At 36.9% G+C, this 18,660-nt stretch overlaps 1 protein-coding gene across 2 annotated transcripts in view; it reads right to left on the reverse strand.

Annotated features, from left to right (window-relative positions):
* The window catches only part of saal1 (serum amyloid A-like 1), a 105,331-nt gene that overhangs the window by 63,602 nt on the left and 23,069 nt on the right, over positions 1-18,660 (reverse strand). Inside the window, exon 1 of one of the 2 annotated variants that reach the window (XM_048157881.1) lies at positions 3,817-3,912. The exons of the other annotated variant lie outside the window; for it this stretch is intronic. The gene's annotated coding sequence lies outside the window, so the exon portion shown is untranslated. Of the gene's footprint in view, positions 1-3,816; positions 3,913-18,660 lie in introns of those variants that run through there. 2 annotated transcript variants of the gene reach the window in all.

Here is an 18,660-nt window from a genome sequence, read left to right on the forward strand (position 1 = left end):
ACACATCAGTCTCGAATATTATGCAGCAAGCCATATTTTATAATTGTATAAAATAATCGAGCACAAATACGGCTGAGATGCCAAATTCAGCGGCATCTGAGGTAAAGTGACGGCTCACAGATAGCAGCGCAATCCACCTGTCACTCAAGTGACCACGCCCTTAATTATGCAGAACTTTAAGGCTTAATATAATTTAAACGGATAAGTTATACAAAAATTCACCCCCCTCAGAGTTGTCATGAAGGGCAAAAATAGCCCCTCAAGATGTAATGTCTCCTGCGCCCCTGTTATTAAGTCTGTCTAAATATCATTTAGTAAATATTTTACTAGACATTTAGAGTGATATATTTTCATAAACTTTAATAAACATGAAGGCAAATGTTGGATCACAATAATTAGGAACCACAGTTTCCACAAATCCCTTCACTCATTTGGGATGTTCTCTTTTAAATCTGGACAGCAAGGGCAGTGACTGTAACATCGAGCGTATTTTTCAGTAAACACGTATTTATACCGACTTCTTCGGGCTCCGAAAATTCTTTAAAAAGAACACAAATAATGGCCTTCTCAGCTGCCATAGTTGCAACTCTTGCGTCATCAGAACAGGGTGTTCAACGCACCACCGTTTCCGTTTAAAAAAAGTTTCGCAAAATTTTGTCAGGGCTGAATGCAGCCCTGGTTAAAACTAATCTCACTAAATTTACATCTCTTCGATGATTGGTTGCTATACCAAGGAAGGCTAGCATTTTCTGCCATGTTTCTTTTCTCAACACTCCTAATCACTGAAAGTGAAGTGCTTGATGGTGATTGGCTAATTTTTTTTTTTTTTTTACCAATGAAGGCACAAGTCTCTGGATATGGATTTGCCTTCCCCTCCCCTTCCCTATCCCCTCAGACTGGTCTTAGCCAGTCTATGGTCTTAGCACAGTTTTTCAAATGTTTGTAATTACATCAGCACTTTCGGCACATTCGGGGAAAGCACGGTGGTTACACTTATAGTGGTGATTAGGGCCAAGCAATAATAAAAAAATAAAACCATCTCGAGATTAAAGTCATTATTAAGCAAGATTAAAATTGTTAATTTTTGTTTCAAGAAAAAAATATTTAAATTTCCAGAAAAAAAGTTGAAATAAAATGTCAAGATGAACTCATTCAATTTTGAGAATAAAGTCATTATGTTTCGAGAAAAAAACTTGTTAAATTTTGAGAAAAAAGTCAATGTCGAGAATAAACATGCATTCATTATTAATCATTATTAATCTCATTATTAATCTTATTAGTCATTGTTAATCTTGTTTAATAATGACTTTAATCTCGAGATGTTTTTTTTATTTATTATTGTTTGGCCCTTATTCTCTTCCGTACTTCACTACTATATAGCTTGTGAAAAACAGTACACCAACAGAGTAGTAGGCTACGTCCGAATACATAAGGTGCATCCCAATTCCCGTGCTTATGCACTTATGCACGTTTTTAAGTATAAATAGTGCGAGTAGTGTGTTCACACTGAAAATTCCAAAAAGAAAAAGTATACTTTAAATACCCGGATGTTGCACTAAATTAACGGAAAAAATGAAGTGTGGAATGTTGGACAGCAGCTGTTGCAGCTTTAATTACGTAGCGGAGGGGAAGGGGCTGTCAGACTCCGATGTTAAATGACAAAATAACCTTATACAATTCACACACTACATGGATGAGTACACAAGGTGCATCCCAATTCGCGTACTTGTGCACTATTCTATGACATTTTTAAGTATAAATAGTGCAAGTAGTGCGTTCACACTGAAAATTCCAAAAAGAAAAAGTGCACTTTAAATACCCGGATGGTGCACTAAATTAACGGAAAAAACGAAGTGTGGAATGTTGGACACTTCATGCACTCAACTGTTGCAGCTTTAATTACGTAGAGGAGGGGGAGGGGGTATCGGACTCCATTGTTAAATGACAAAATAACCTTATACAATTCACGCATTACATGAATGAGTACATAGTGCATAAGTACATAGTGTATAAGTGCATAGTGTATAGTGCGTCGTTTGGGACGCAACTATAGTGTATAAGTGTATAGTGTATAGTGCGTCACTTGGGATGCAACTATAGTATTCGAAAAGCAGTAGGCTAAACGTTTCTGGATGACCTACTACTTCCGGCGAGATTCTGAAGTGTGCATTCTATGGAAACTTTATTATCCTATGAGGCCACGGGACAGGTTTTATGAATGGATGTGAAGCGACGTAAATGATAATGACAACATGGTGGATGTAGTACACTCGGATTACATTCTACACAAATTCATACTATATAGAACGTACTTAATTAATGGTTGTGAAGTAAGTTCATGTAGTACCTACTCAGACAGTATGTGATTTCAGAAGCAGCTAACGATTTCACATTCTTTTGTTGAATTTTTTTCTTGCTCTAACAGGTTGAATAATTCAACCTATGACAGTGGAATCACAGTTGAGCAGAGCTCATCAAGTGTTAAGGTCTCTAACAAACATGGAGTGACAGTTTTTTGGGAGAAGGACCAATCTTTACTGGTATGCTATTAATCTGTTCCTATATAGGCTATGGCTACTGTATTTAGCATTGTATTTGGGTTACACTTTATTTCCAAGTCCATTTTAGACATTCTACTAACTAATAAAATATAAATCTTTACAACTAACTTAGAGTATTAGTAGACTCTTAGGTTATGATTAGGATTAGTAGAATAAGTTGACATGTACTATAGTCAGAATGTCTGTTGCGGGACCATCAAAATAAAGTGGTGTTATCAAATATTAAACAGACAGTCTACTAATACTCTACTAATACTAATACTCTAATGACTTTGACCAGACATGCTGTTGCAAAGTTACTTGCTTATAGTAAGCAGAGTGTCTAAAGTGGACTGTCAAAATAAAGTGTTACCTATATTTGTGACACAGTAGGACAAATAGACCTCATTCATCTAAAAATTGTGTATTTTATGATGTTCCCCAGATTGAACTTCCGGAAAAGTACCAAGGCAAGACCGTTGGACTTTGTGGAAACTTCAACGGCAACAAGACTGATGATTCATTTGACAATGGTAAACCTCATTTTGATGAAATCAAAAGAAATGTAGCAAATCATATTTTAATATTTAATATCCAAACATTTGATTTGTATAGGTTTTAATGTGGCCTTATGGAAAGTGTTTTCAACTGAATCCTGTGAGAACATCATAATTGATCCTAATGTTCAGTGCGAAAACCAGGTATTATGATACTAAGTTATTATTTTAATAGATTTAGCTGTACCTGAATTTAATTACATAAAGTGTAAACATTGAATATTTATTTTTTTAATTGTTTTATAACAGTTACTAATTGGAACATTGGTACTGATATTTTCTGATATATTCAAGAGATGTTATTATAAATAACATGTAGTGTTTTCTGATTTTTTTTTTTTTTTTTTTTTTTAATATCCTAGACAAGCGTTTGCCAGCAGCATCTCAGCAGTCCAGGGTTTAGTGACTGTCATAATGTGATGGACATGGCTTCATTTGAAACAGCTTGTGTAAACGACCTGTGTCAATGTTACGGCAATCACAACTGTCTCTGCAACACGCTCACAGAGATTTCACGACAGTGCACACATGCTGGAGGAAAACCAGGAACATGGAGGACAAAGCAGCTCTGTCGTGAGTATGATAGACTAGGCTCTAAACAAATACAAAAGATAGATATTATATAGATATTATAAAGATAGATAGATAGATAGATTTGTGATATACTATTTCTTTTGTTCTGTGGAGCAGCAAAGTCATGTCCAGTAGACATGCAATACCTGGAGTGTGGTGGTCCGTGCAAGAACACCTGCTCAGATCCAGACGCAGACCTGCTTTGCAAAGAACACTGTGTGGACGGCTGTTTCTGCCCTGAAGGTGAGAAATGATGGGGAGGTTTTCTGCACCAAGATTAAGCATTTCCACTAGATGGGTCTATTTTCAAATGAAGCTTCTCTTTGCAAGAATATGCTTATCATGTGTCAAGTATTACATCAGCTGCAAGCAGAGCTTGAATGGATAGTTCACCCAAAAATGAAAATTATGTTATAATTTGATAACCCTCAAGTTGTTCCAAACATGTATGAGTTTCTTCTGCTGAACACAAAACATATATTTTGATATTTTAAGTTGCTGGTCCTCAATGACTTCAGTAGTATGGAAAAAAATACCATAGAAGTCAGTGGGGACCAGAGAGTGTTTGGTCACCCATATTCTTCAAAATATCTTCTTTTGTGTTTAGCAGAAGAAAGAAACTCATACAGGTTTAGAATAAATTGAGGGTTAGTAAATTATAACAAAATTTCCATTTTGGGGTGAACTATCTCTTAAAAAATAGAACTGTTTATTTTATTATGTTCATAATAAAAATGCTACACCATTTTGCCTACTATTTGTAAAGGTACTGTTGAGGATGATATTGGTCACAGTGGTTGTGTTCCTGTGAATGAGTGCCCATGTGAGCACAATGGTGAAATATACTCATCAGGAGAGTCATACAAACAAGCTTGTAAAACATGGTGAGTTAGTTAAAGCAGAACACACAAACATGCATCAGCCATTTGACAGAATTTCCCCATGCTAACACTGCTGTGATATTGTGTCAGTGTGTGTGCCGCGGGACACTGGAACTGTACAAACCTGAAATGTCCTGGAATCTGCTCTGTTGTGGGAGGGTCTCACATCACCACTTATGATGGAAAGAGCTTCACCTTTAGCGGCAACTGTGATTACATCCTCACTAAGGTCTGTCAGGACAGATGATCCATAGATATTTTATGTTATGTTATATGATTTATATAACAATTACAAAAGTGGGACATTATAAAGGTTGCCAAGCCCCTGTATATAATACACAATGTATTTGGAGGTACTTACATGGTATTTACTTTTTTATTCCAGCACAGAAATTTTGCTGTTGTGGGAAATCTGGCAAAGTGTGATTCGACCCGAAAAGACACATGTCTAAATTCAGTTACCCTTGTCATCTCGGGAACCACTGTAAGTACTGGGTTTAATTTTCTTATTTTTAAAGAATGTTGTATGTTTTCTTCACTCAACTCTAAACTAACCAAAATATTTTTTTCTAAGAGAACCAGCTAAAAGCACCAGTAAATATTGTCTTTGTTCAGAATGACAGACTTGCTTTCAGCATAGTGCATAGTACATCCAGCATACAGTACTTCACTAACATTTAACTTTTATACTAAAAAAACTGCATAATCCTCCAGGATGCATTTACAAAACATATTGTGTTTTCTTTTTGTTTTGTTTTTTTACATATGAAACAGATTAGTTTTTCCTCCAGTGGAGTTGTGACACTGAATAGAAACAGCCCATTTAAGCTTCCAGCTACCATAGGTACAGTAGGTTGTCCAAAATGGGGAATTGTTCTATTATAAGCATGTTCAACATAAAATTAAACATAATTAAATACATTTTTTTTTTCAGAAAATGATAAATTTCTTTTACAAATGTAGATATTCTGTATATTAGCATTAACAAAAGGCACTGATGCCTAGATGTTCTGTTTTGTATCCTAACCACCCATTTCATTGTCGCAGGTCCTTTAACCATCTTCCAGCCCTCTTCCTCCTTCATTATTGCTGATATGAAGACTCTTCGTCTAGAGATCCAGTTGGCTCCAGTCATGCAGTTGTATATTGTAGCCAGCACTGAAAAGAAAGGGAAAATGAGTGGTTAGTAAAGCAGACAGCAAATTATTTTGTCATTTTGCTTGTAATGACCCCACCCAGTGCACCCATATTTTAAGAAATAACTTGTTAAACAACATTATATCATATAGACATGAGTATTAAGTGTATTTGTTCATCTAACTTTCTTTAATTCTACACCTTGCTTTTTTCAGGTCTGTGTGGAAACTATAATGACATCCAAAAAGATGACTTTAAAACAGAATTGGGCATTACAGAGGGCACATCACCCAGCTTTGTCAACTTTTGGAAGAAAAAACGATACGGTTGTGCAGATCTTGACAACACATTTGACAACCCCTGCAGCCTGCATTCAGATACAGGTACTCAACATGCACTGATAAAAGGAATTTAAGAGAATCTAAGAATATTCTTATCCAGCGTTAGCATCAGTTCTGGCAGCTCACGTCAGTCAAGCTTGCATCAGCTGACTCCCAGGTGACTTATGTCTAATAGGGATACGATGCCTATCACAGCATCTATATATAAGCTCTTCAGTATTATCAGCAGCTATCACATTTCTCAGGAGCTATTTACCCTCCTCCATCCCCAGCTCCTCCTCTCTTCAGTCAGGATTGGCCTTAAGATTCCCCTGAATCAAACTAATTCTTGAAATATGTGTACATGTGAAATTATGACATTTAATGATATCTGCATATGTTGGTTCTATTCTGTTTACCCTAGGGGGGTTATTACTGCTTTCCCATGCTTATCCATGCCTGGCTGCATGGATGTGCAGGGAGTTCTTGCCCAGAACAGAACCATACTGCCAATACAAACTCTATGCAATCATCAATCATATTTAACGATAGTGGTTCCGACAGAAAGGATAAATAAAGGCTGTGTTTTAGTATACAGTACAAAAATTCCCAGCCTAATATGTTTAATTTGTTTTATTTGAGATATTAGAGGACAATGACCTATTCATTTTAGTCAGGGTTAAAATCTAGAGAATATTTATTCTTTTCATTCAGAGAAAATGGCTAAAGACTGGTGTTCCCGTCTTACAAACTCAAGCGGAGCCTTTTCACCATGTCATTCAGAAATACGTCCTGAGATTTACTACCAAGTGAGTCTTTTTTTGTTGTTGCACAAAATGATATGGTACATGACAAAAGATATACAAATTTAAAGTGCTCTCTTTCTTAATTTGGTTTTCATCCTTTGCAGTGGTGTGTCGAAGACGCGTGTAAGTGTGCAGATATTAACAAGTGTATGTGTGCAGCCTTGTCCACCTATGCCCACGCATGTGCTGCCAAAGGAGTCATTCTCAAGGGCTGGATGGATTCATACCCCTGTGGTGAGAACTTTATAAGTATTTATTTTATTTGTTTATTTGTATGTCATCCCTAGTGAAAAAAAAACTAGGTATTTAAAATACATTTATTTACTACAAATCCATTAACATTCACTGACATATTGCTTGAGACTTACTGATATAATTATAATTAAACATTACTTGGAGTATTTACTTGGATATTAAGCCTTAAAATGTGTTTCAGTATCACTAATAGTAAGGATATTATGATCTCTGCATAATATTAATATTAACATCTTTAATTGCAAGATATTTAAAGTGTACCTAAAGTATACTTGCAATAGTTCCACTTTAGCACAATCAAATATACTTACGTATATCTTTGGCTGGACCTCAGCACTACTTCCATATAACTAAAGTGCATTAAGTACAAAATTAGTTGTTCCAATTTAGCAGACTTTAAGTATACCAGTTTAGTATAGCCTACCACAAGTACAATTGCAGGGTATTTATATTAAGTACATATATATGTAAATATATTTGTAGTTGTCACGGTAGTTGCAGGATGGCAGACACAGGTGAAGATAATAAATCCAAAAGGCAGGTTTTAATGATAATTCCAACAGGCAGGCGATCAGATGCAACACACATTAAACATAACGGTGAAGTGAAGTCCATACAAACAGAAACTGAACAGAACAGACTGTGACAGTAGTATGCTTAGCATAAAATAAATGTATTTCAAATAATATCTTAGTATATTTATCTTTCACTAGAATGAAATGTGATGTATGGCTTGAAATATTATTATAATATATTATTATTATTATATATATTAACATGTGTTTGAATAACCTTCTGAAAAGAAATGTCAAAAGTGTGTTGGTCTATCTGCACAGTAACTTTCAATGAGTGTAAAGGCGACATGAAGTACTCCTACAACGTGACCAGCTGTGACAACACCTGCCGCTCTCTCAGTGGACAAGATAACACCTGTCAAGGGTCCTTCACACCTGTAGACGGCTGTGTCTGTCCTCAGGACACCTACCTTAATGAAGCCGGTAGCTGTGTACTTGCTCACCTGTGTCCTTGTTACAAAGGTGACAAGGTCATAGAGCCATCAGGAGTAATCTACAATAATGGTGTTGAATGGTAAAAATAGTAGTTCAACATAAATTATTATTGACACATAATTCATTATTGATAAAAACGCTACAGTAACTCTTGATGGCTGTTGATTTTTTTCCTTATTACAGCACCTGTAACCGTGGTAAATTACAGTGCTCCATAAAAGGTGAGCCACTCTGACATGTCACAGAGATACAGCAACACTGGTATGATGTTTCTAACTCCTTATTCCTGTTGTTTTAGATTGTGTGGCTCCAATGGTCTTCTTCAACTGCTCAAATTATGAACAAGGGCACAAAGGGGCGGAGTGTCAGAGGACATGTGAGAAACAAGACCCCAACAATTGTGTGAGTTATGGTTGGATGAGAATACATGAATAACAGGATGAAAAGAATAATATATATAAATATTGTATTTTTTTCAGGGAACATGATATTGTACTAATGCTGGTCCTTCTTAATTTGTCTTGTCAATAGGTGAGTACAGGGTGTGAATCAGGGTGTGTGTGTCCAGATGACCTTCTATCTAATGGCGAAAATGGGTGTGTCAAGAGGGAAAATTGCTTCTGTACACACAATGGAGTCAACTATTTACCTGGACAGCAAGTTCAAGAGGACTGTAACAATTGGTGAGCCAGACACTCAATCATTATATAGATAACCCATTTTATAGTGTATTATTAAAGGGTTATGAAACACTGAACAGAGTTAACAGAGATGTTTATGTTGAATATCACAAAAAATAATGAGAGCACAATGATTAATTTTTAATTTTAGGATCAAAGTGGTTAATTTGTAGCAAGTACATCAGGTGTTATGGGGAGTGTTCCCTGAACTAATTTATGCAGCCTAACAGTCATTTTACATTATTTGAATTATAGAAGTAGATAATGTATTATGTGTATGCCAGGTTAAAGAGATGCGTTTTTAGTCTAGATTTAAACTGACAGAGTGTGTCTGTTTCTCGAACAATGCTAGGAAGATTGCTCCAAAGTTTAGGTTCTAAAAAGGAAAAGGATCTACTGCCTGCAGTTGATTTTGATATTCTAGGTATTATCAGCTGGCTAGAATTTTGAGATCGTAATAGACGTGAAGGACTATAATGCGTTAAGATCTTGCTCAGGTACTGGGGAGGTAAACCATTTAGCAAGATTGTAAAATGTATACAATGTTTAATAGGGAGCCAATGCAGTGTTGAGCCGGGTTAATATGGTCATTCTTCCTGGTCTAACTGCTTCTTTTTTTTTTTTACCAGCTGAAGTTTGTTTATTAAGAGTGCAGAGCAACCACCCAGTAGAGCATCACAATAATCTAGCCTTGAGGTCATGAACGCATGAACTAACTTTTCCACATTTGTTATTGAGAGCATATGACATAGTTTAGATATATTTTTAAGATGGAAGAATGCAGTTTTACAGATGCTAGAAATGTGGCTTTCAAATGAAAGATTGGTATCAAAGAGCACACCCAGGTTCCTAACTGATGACGAAGACTTGACAGAACATTCATCAGTTTTTTTTTGTCCAATAAATAGAATCTCTGTTTTTTCAGAACTGAGTTGTAGGAAATTACAAGTCATCCAATTTGTTATATTAGCTATGCATTCTGTTAATTTTGAGAATTTAGTATGTTTCGTTTGGGTGTGAAGAAATATAGAGCTGAGTATCTTCAGCGTAACAGTGAAAACGAATGCCATGCTTCCTAATGATATCTCCCAAGGGTAGAAAAGCAAGGGTCCTAGTACTGAGCCTTGCAGTACTACTCCATACTGAAATTGTGATCAATATGACACCTCTTCGTTTACTGCTACAAACTGATAACGGTCAGATAAGTATGATTTGAACTATGCCAATGCATTTCCACTAATGCCAACATGATTTCTTATTTTTTATTTTATTTACAATAAAATTAAATTTAAATTAAATGTTACTCTTATAATGTGACAAAATAATACTGAGACAATGTGCAGTTAAGAGTCATTTATTAAGAAGGAATAACAATCCAAGAAATAACAAGCATTTACAGAAACCTATAATGCTTAAGATCACTTTAAACGTTTAAGCAGCTTGAGCAATGATAAACATCCAAGTTCAGTGACACATTAAACACATATTAGAACTCTAAAATTAGCAGTTCTGTGCATCGATCAGACAGCTTCTTAATCTCAGTATCAAAACATTTTGAAACACTTTCTAATTTAAGAAAAAGGCAACCCAACTTATTAATTTACCTTCATCAGCAATCAATTCAGTATCTTTCAGGTGTTCATATCAAAATGCTTGAATCAATATAAAAATCAACTGTACCCTTGTGTGGACTTAAAGGGTTAGTTCACCTAAAAATGAAAATTCTGTCATTAATTACTCACCCACATGTCATTCCATACCCATAAGACCTTTATTCGTTTTCAGAACAGAGTATACTATTTGTGCATAAAAAAAACCCTACTTTATTCAACAATATCTTCTGTTCTGTGTCATTCTGCTACACTCTTTACGTTCAGCCCTTCCAGGTTCTACATCAGAACGCTGTCTCATTATTGGCCGTCTCCTGCATCAGCATCACACACGTGCCGTGGTGCTCACATGAACAGCTTCAGCCACTACTGAGGTTCTGAGTTCTGACGTAGAACCTGGAAGTGCTGGACGTAAAGAGCATAGCAGAATGACACAGAACAGAAGATATTGTTGAATAAAGACATTAGTTTTGTTTTGTTTTTGCACACAAAAAGTATTATCGTCACTTCATAACATTAAGGTTGAAACACTGCTGTCACGTCAACTGTTTTAACAATGTCTTTAGTACCTTTCTGAACCTTGAAAGTGTTGGTTAAGTTGCTGTCTATTGAGAAGTCAGACAGCTATCAGGTTTCATCAAAAATATCTTAATTTGTGTTCTGAAGATGAACGAAGGTCTTACGGGTGTGGAATGATATGGGGGTGAGTAATAAATGACAATTTTTATTTTTGGGTGAACTAACACTTTAAGGGCAACAATTCATTGTGTTCAGTCTCTTCTGTCTCTCTCAACCGGTTTACAGCAAAGAAAGCACAAAGGATTCTGAAATAAAAAATTAAACAGCAAATATTTTAAAATTACAAGTTATTAGTATTTGCATCCACATTATTCATTTCACTCATTTTATAATGAAACAAACAGGGAATTTTGAAACACTGCTGAAACGGTGACTAACATAAAAACAACAGCTGGGAGCATCTAAGTTTTACAGTTTTTACTGTTCGGCCTGTCGCTCAGAACAAGATCACACAAAACTTGAAAGACCTAAAAAAAAAAACTCAACGAAACGTCACATATATAGGCTATAACGTGCCAAATCAGATCAAACACATTAAAACGTGCATAACCTTACAAGTTCTCGTCTCCATTTCCTCACATTAATGTTAGCATGTGGCACACAACATGCGGATAAATATATCGTGACGATGAATGAATAATTTGTTCTTTTGATTTAGTAAATCGCCTCAGGTCATCTATTAGTGGGCGACAGCCTATGACGTCATCATTGCGCGACCTGGAAGTTTATTAGAAGTGCTTAGAGAACCAGTCAGTACCTTATCATCTGCAGGGACTGTTCAGCAGGCAGCCCCGATGCATGGCTAGGAAACGCAGTGTCTCGTTCCCTGTTCTCAGGTTACATATGTAACCTAAGACATTTCCTTTCGAAAGGGAACTCAACACTGCATTCGAAAACACTTTGGGGAACGATATAACAATGCCGCCATGCTTGAGGGGAGTGCATGCCAAAATGGCTAGACAAATGTCAGAACTAGCAGTTTCAATTGAAATGCCAGAACCACTCTCTCTACGGGTCATACATAGGCTGTCAGTGACAACATTCCCTATGGCTAACAGCCCAAGCTATAAACCTCAAAGAGGCCTTCCACAGAAGGCCTACCAAGGCTGCTCAAAGGCTTCTCGAACCAAGCTTCTTTTCAAAGAAAAGAGGGTACCTTTAAGGGAATGTAGCCAGGGGGCCAGAGGGAACCCTAGCCAGTCACATGTCAGGGGAACGTATTCGACCCTGATTGCCACCAGGTCGGCCGACCTGGTCTAACAGAAACCTAGTCTTGGCCAACAACCATTCTGATCACAGAGTCTCAATCACATTCTTCAGAGAAGATATCCAGTAAGAGGGACTGCAAAGAGGCAGTAACCAACTCAGACCAGATCGTAGAGACGGGCATCCTGAAGAGCAGGACTCAGCTTAGTACAAATGAGGGGAGTAAAACTCTGCTCAGTCCTAGGATCTACTCAGCGCTTGATTATTTGCACTGAGGAGGCTGTGCACTCCAAAGGGACCCAACAAGGGGAGTAAAACCAGCCTAGGGGCTGGTCTAGAACAGGGAGGTCTCAGAGAGGCCTTCAACCACTGACCAGACTTAGGGAGCTAAGTACTATGCAGAACAACCCTCTAGACAAGGGGAGTACTGGGCTCATACTGTAAGCACAAAATAATGGAGGCTCCCAGAGAGCCTACAACATGAACTAATTCTACACAATGTAGAATATCACTGCAGCCTTGCAAAGGCCAGACATGTGAAAACTACATGCTTAATCTGCTGAAGACACCCAGATGTGGGGGAATCACTTACAGGGCAGCCTGTGAAGGCCATACACCTCAAAACAACCCAACTGCTGAAAAAGCAAGAGCCCAGGAAAATGAGAACTCATTCTAAACGAAATCGAGTTTAACTAGCAGATAAGACTGTAGAGTGCCCACATATTACAGTCTACCTCAACACATTCCAGCAAGCAGTGTACTCAGTAAAAACACTCTTTACTCTTTAAGCATGAGGAGTACAACTTACACCATCGTGCTCTAGAGGAGGTCCAAACAGGACCTGCGACTTCAGAATGACATGGGCGTCAGCTAGTGGCATTGTCTATGCTCTAAGGGAGCCAAACCTGAGATTCTAACTATCCAGTGAGGTTGACTAGTTTAGCTCAACCTGAGCACACATTCAATGTACTCAGTAAAAACACTTTTTACTCTTTAAGCAAGAGGAGTACAAACTTACACCATCATGGTCTGAAGGAGGTCCAAACAGGACCTGCAACCTCAGAATGACACGGGCGTCAGCCAGTGGCAGTGTCGAAGCTCTAAGCCAAATCTGTGAACCAAACCATCCAGTGAGGTTAATTAGTTCAACTCAACCTGAGCTTAATCTTATCCACACATTCCAACAGGCAATGTACTCAGTAAAAACACCAATAACCCTTAAAGTAAGGGGAGTACAAAGAATATTACGACACCATGTTCTGAGGGAGGCCAAAAAACAGGCCTACTAATTCAAATGATCACGGGCATAAACCTGTGGCAGTGCTAGTTTCCAAGTGAGCAAACTCTAACTAAAACACCTACCAACAAGCCTTGTAATACAACAAGCTATTGTGTTCTGAAGGAGGCCCAAACAGAGTCTTCTACTTCAAACAACATGAATGTCAGCTTGTAGCAGTGTTCAAGCTCTAAGGAGCCATATATGAAAACCAAACTATGTAGTGAGGTTAACTTTATTAAACTCAACCTGAGCTTAAACATTCCAACAGGCAATATACTCAGTAAAAACACTTTTTTACCCTTACAACAAGGGGAGTACAAACTACATCACCATAATCTTAAGGAGGCCAAAATCAGGCCTACTACTCCAGAACACACGGGTGCTAGCCAGTGGCATTATTAGAGTTTACTGAGCTCACAAAGTGTAGGGCAGGAATCAGAACTAAAGTAATAAAGTACAAAAACCATGAATAACAAGTAAGTACTATTAATCAATCCCTGAAAAAGACAGGGTGGGTACTTCACATCAGAAATTCTCACCAAAAATGATACAATCTGTACTGAACCCTAGGGAACAGGAGCTTTCCTAAAAAAAGCTACAATCATATCACTCAAGCTTGAACATAGTTCAAGGGGTTCAGGGGAAAAACTGAAGTCAAAATACCACTAGATAGTTCTGGGGGAGCGGGGCCACAGCAACAAAGTTTCTATTCACATAGTGAAAAGAGACCTACACTACCTGAGACAATGGCACCAGGGAGACTTAGCAATAGTCTGCTACCTTAGCTGCTATCTGTTTTGCACCTACACCGAAGGGACAATGGGCCTTGGCCTGACAACTCTGATAAGAGGAGGCCAGAACTAGGAAAAATTACACTCGCATAACAGGGGTAGTATAAAAAGGGTGTAAAATGCTTCTAGCAGACCGTCACGTCTAGCCTAGGCCAGCTATAGCCTGCTGCCGCGTATGGAGATTGGAGCCTGCCTTTATCACAAGATAGTTGCACTCATCTCGTCAGTAGGAGGCATCGACGCGTACCCATACACACTCCATCAACACCAGCGAATTAACCTGCTGATGTTGATGAATGTGAGCTGAATACAGGTCCTTCCATGCCTTCTCGATCTCAGTATGAAGATTAAGAAGGAATGGAAAGCTTACGGTGGCTGGAGGATTATTGCAAAAGAACCGAGCGGTTTTCTTTCTTAACCTGCTCCAATGGCAGCTGCAGTCTGCCAGAGGCATGTACCAAAATCTCGCACAGCTGTATATATGCGGGGGCAGGGTGGCTTTGAGGATTCAGGAGGCTCACCATCTTCATCCTCATTAGCCATCTCCCACTCTCTTGTTTGGCTTAGAACAAGAAGAGCAATTGCTGCTGAATCTAATGATGTCAAAGACAACACATTATCATAATCCCGCAGCTCTCTCCTGTCAGCCGTCGAAGGTTGCAGTAGGGCTGCGCGATTAATCGTAATTGAATCGAAATCGCGATTTGGCTTAGTGCGATTATGACATCGCAAAGGCTGCGATTTTTAATTATATAAATATGTATACAGCGTGTTAGTGAAGAGCTGCTCTGTGATCAGTAGTAAATGATGCTCCATCTGAGAGCACTGCATTAGAAAAAGCAACACATGTCAAATATACAAACTTTGCAAACATGAGAAGCCTTTATGAACTTCTTTTCTAACAAAAGACAACATTTAATGTGTTTTTACTCCAAACTCACTTCATAACATCAGTTGAGTGCTTGAAATAGCATTTTTATTAGCATTGTATTATAAATACACTTTATTATTACGGAAATACCCGAGAAGGCTTGATGAAAACATATAAACCACGTATTGTTGCAGTCGTCTGTTTATTTTATTCATGTTTAATCAATCAAAGCGTTTCTACCTTCTTTTTATTCAGTCACAGCGATAGCATGATGCCCACTGGGGATCAGCGCTTGTTATATTGCGTATATTTGGATTATTTGGAGTATCTGCTCAAGGGCGCCCTCCGGCGTCCAATATGAAACAGACATGTTTATCGTGTAATTTCACTCAATCCTATTCAGGGTAAAAATAGGAAAAATAATTCCTCTCTCTAAAGAACTTTGAGGGAAACACATAATTAATGTTTTCTCCAGCGTACATAAGTGTACAGTTTTTTTCCCCCACAGTGGATGCATAAGAGGCACGTAGTTCATATTAAATACATTTTTATCCTGATAATATAATATTTGATAAATCCTTAGACCTTTCTAATGATTTATAGACATACTGCTTGCATGTTAACAGGTAACCCCACATTTTGTCATACAAGGTTTAAATATTATTATTTTAAAATTATTTTGTTTTATAAATTATAGTTATATTTATAATTAAATACTAATGCTAAATACTTTAATAATGAAAGTTATTACAACAGTAATATTTCTTATTTGGTTTAATATTTTTATTTAGTAATAATGATAATAATAATAATAATAATAATAATAATAAAAATAATTAGTCAAAATAATATATTAACACAAAATTTCGGGCCAAATTGTGCAAGCCCTACAAAGAAGCAAAACAAGCCTGGTATTGTTTATATATATATATATGTATATATATATATATATATATATATATATATATATATATATATATATATATATATATATATTATTTTTTTAATTTGTTTTATAAAATCGCATTTTAAATCGCAAATCGCAATTTTAACCAGAAAAATGACAATTAGATTTTTTCTCCAAATCGTGCAGCCCTAGGTTGCAGGGTATTTCACCCCTTCAACTCTTCAACAAGCTCCAGCTGAGAACCCCATGATCTAGTAGTCTGTACTCTGCCTTAGCAAGAGTAAGACCTAAACCATTAGGTGCAGCTGCTGGTCCTTCTCTTCTCAAGGAAAAGACCAGAAGAGAGTGGAGCAATTTACAAGTAAATCACACTCACAATAAAAACAGACAGGTCCCACGAGAAATGCCTATACATTCTCTTTTGCCATTTATTATATATTATTATATGTAATTATTGTAATTTACAACGTAGTCACGATTTAGTAAAAGAAGGGAACTATTCAATAAATAGTATGCACGATTTAGCAAATGAATGAGAATGAATTATATCGTGCACAATTTAATGTTAATGTTAAAATGAGGAAACGAAAACCTGGTCACGTAATGTTATTATTAATTTGTGGCTGCAAAATAACAAATATTAAACAAAAAGATCACGATTTAAGTAACCAATTCAAGGTTTTAGCTGTATATATGTAAAGCGTACAGTTTAAAAATATATGGCTAACGTTTTACGAAGCTAACTCATCATTAAGAACACTCTAAACTTCAAATGTACAGAATGAAGTGATGACAACACAATCATTGAATGAAACTACATTTGCTGAATAAATAAAATAAAAAAACTGTAATATAAAGCAGTGCTTACCTATCGAGATGGAATGGAGTTTGGAGAAGTTTTCTTCTTTCCACATTCCTTGCTTCAAGACGTACATTTTACATTTTTTAAAATTAGCTTCAAGTTCTTTATTAATTTGTGTAAATATGCCAGAGAATCACAAGTAAAATTTACTTGTCTGTTGGATGTCTTGGAATAGTTCTTGTTGGAATATTTTAAGTAAAAATTGAGTATGTATTTAGATTTTACTTAATATTCTATAGTTTTCATTTTTACAAGATTATTCTTAGATGCATGATTATTCAAAAGATGCATGATTTTTCCTTTTATTTACTTAGCCATAAAATCATTTTTACAGTGTGTACAAGAAGGATGTGACGGATGGTTGGTGTGGTATTTTTCCCAAACCCACCTCCACAGATGAACAGCTGGATCCAAAGTGAAAGTGACGAGTGCTGTGTTTTACCTAAAGTTGAAAATTTTTCAACTCTCAGTGGAGAGAAAAAAACACCAAGCGTGCAGCATGAAATAGATGCTCAGCACCTCATCACGCTGCTGCCATTTTAAAATATGCAGTGCTACTATTGAAAACAAATGATGTATTATTAACAAAGTTTGGGAGGAGCAGGTTCAGATAATTAACCAAATTAGCACAAATTCAAATTCAAATTCAAAAGCTTTATTGTCTAGCCCCACATGGGTCTTCAGACAAAGCTCAACAAAGACAAAACACACAAACATTAATTAAAACTTCACAACAACAAAAACAACAACTCATCTTACAATCCTATTTAAAATATCAATGGCTGTCGGAACGAAGGTCTTCCTATACTTAGCCTTTTTAATGAAGGGTACTTTGTACCATCTACCAGATGGAAGTACTAGAAATGAACACAAGTGGAAAGCATTCTGCTAATCAACTAACAACAAGTAGTATATATACTGCAGACTTACCTCTGTTCGTTGACAGTTCATCAGCATCCCTCCACCACCCCATCTCCTCACTTCTAGTTCCATCTATTATTACCACATCGGGGGGAGTACTCTGAGTTTGGGCCAAAACTCTGAGCTCGGAGCCCTCCCCCCCGGACAGCACGCATAACTTTATCTAATTATATGTACTGAATTGAAAAATACGCTAGTCTATGGAAAACAAGGTAACACTTTATTTTAACTTTTATTTTTATATAAACGGCCTCACACAGAGGGCTCTATTTTAACGATCTAAGCACATGGCGCAGGCTCACTTAGGGCGTGTCCGAATACACTTTTGCTAGTTTAACGATAAAAAATGGTTGATGCATGGTCCAAAAGGGTTGTATCTAGTTTCTTAATGAGTCATGGGTGTGTTTTGGGGTATAACTTTGTCGTGGAAATTCCCAATACAAATCTGACTTCATCACTAACAATTCGAACAACCTCCAGTTGTCAATATAATATAATACAATACTACAGTACCAGTACAGTACTACAGTACCTTCGAGGTCATTTCCGTCCTGAATATAACACAGTATAATACTACAGTATCTTGAGGTAATTCCCTTCTCGATTACTTTTAATTTCCAATACTTCGAGGTAATTCCCCTCCCGAAGTAAGGTGACAGCATCCCGTCAAGAAGCTACTATCACTGCTTCAATCACACGTGAACACACATATCTTTAGCATCTCACTGTCCTTCTCAGGTGTACGCTGGTCCAACACAGAATCATTTATACTAACTCCAAGTATTACAGCCTCACCCAGAGGGCGACTCTATAGTCTTCCAACACTATCACTGGCTCTGCTGTGGTCTTTTGAGCATAGAATCTTTAGTACTTCT

Source organism: Megalobrama amblycephala, linkage group LG15 (genome assembly GCF_018812025.1).
Source record: "Megalobrama amblycephala isolate DHTTF-2021 linkage group LG15, ASM1881202v1, whole genome shotgun sequence".
NCBI lineage: Eukaryota > Metazoa > Chordata > Actinopteri > Cypriniformes > Xenocyprididae > Megalobrama > Megalobrama amblycephala.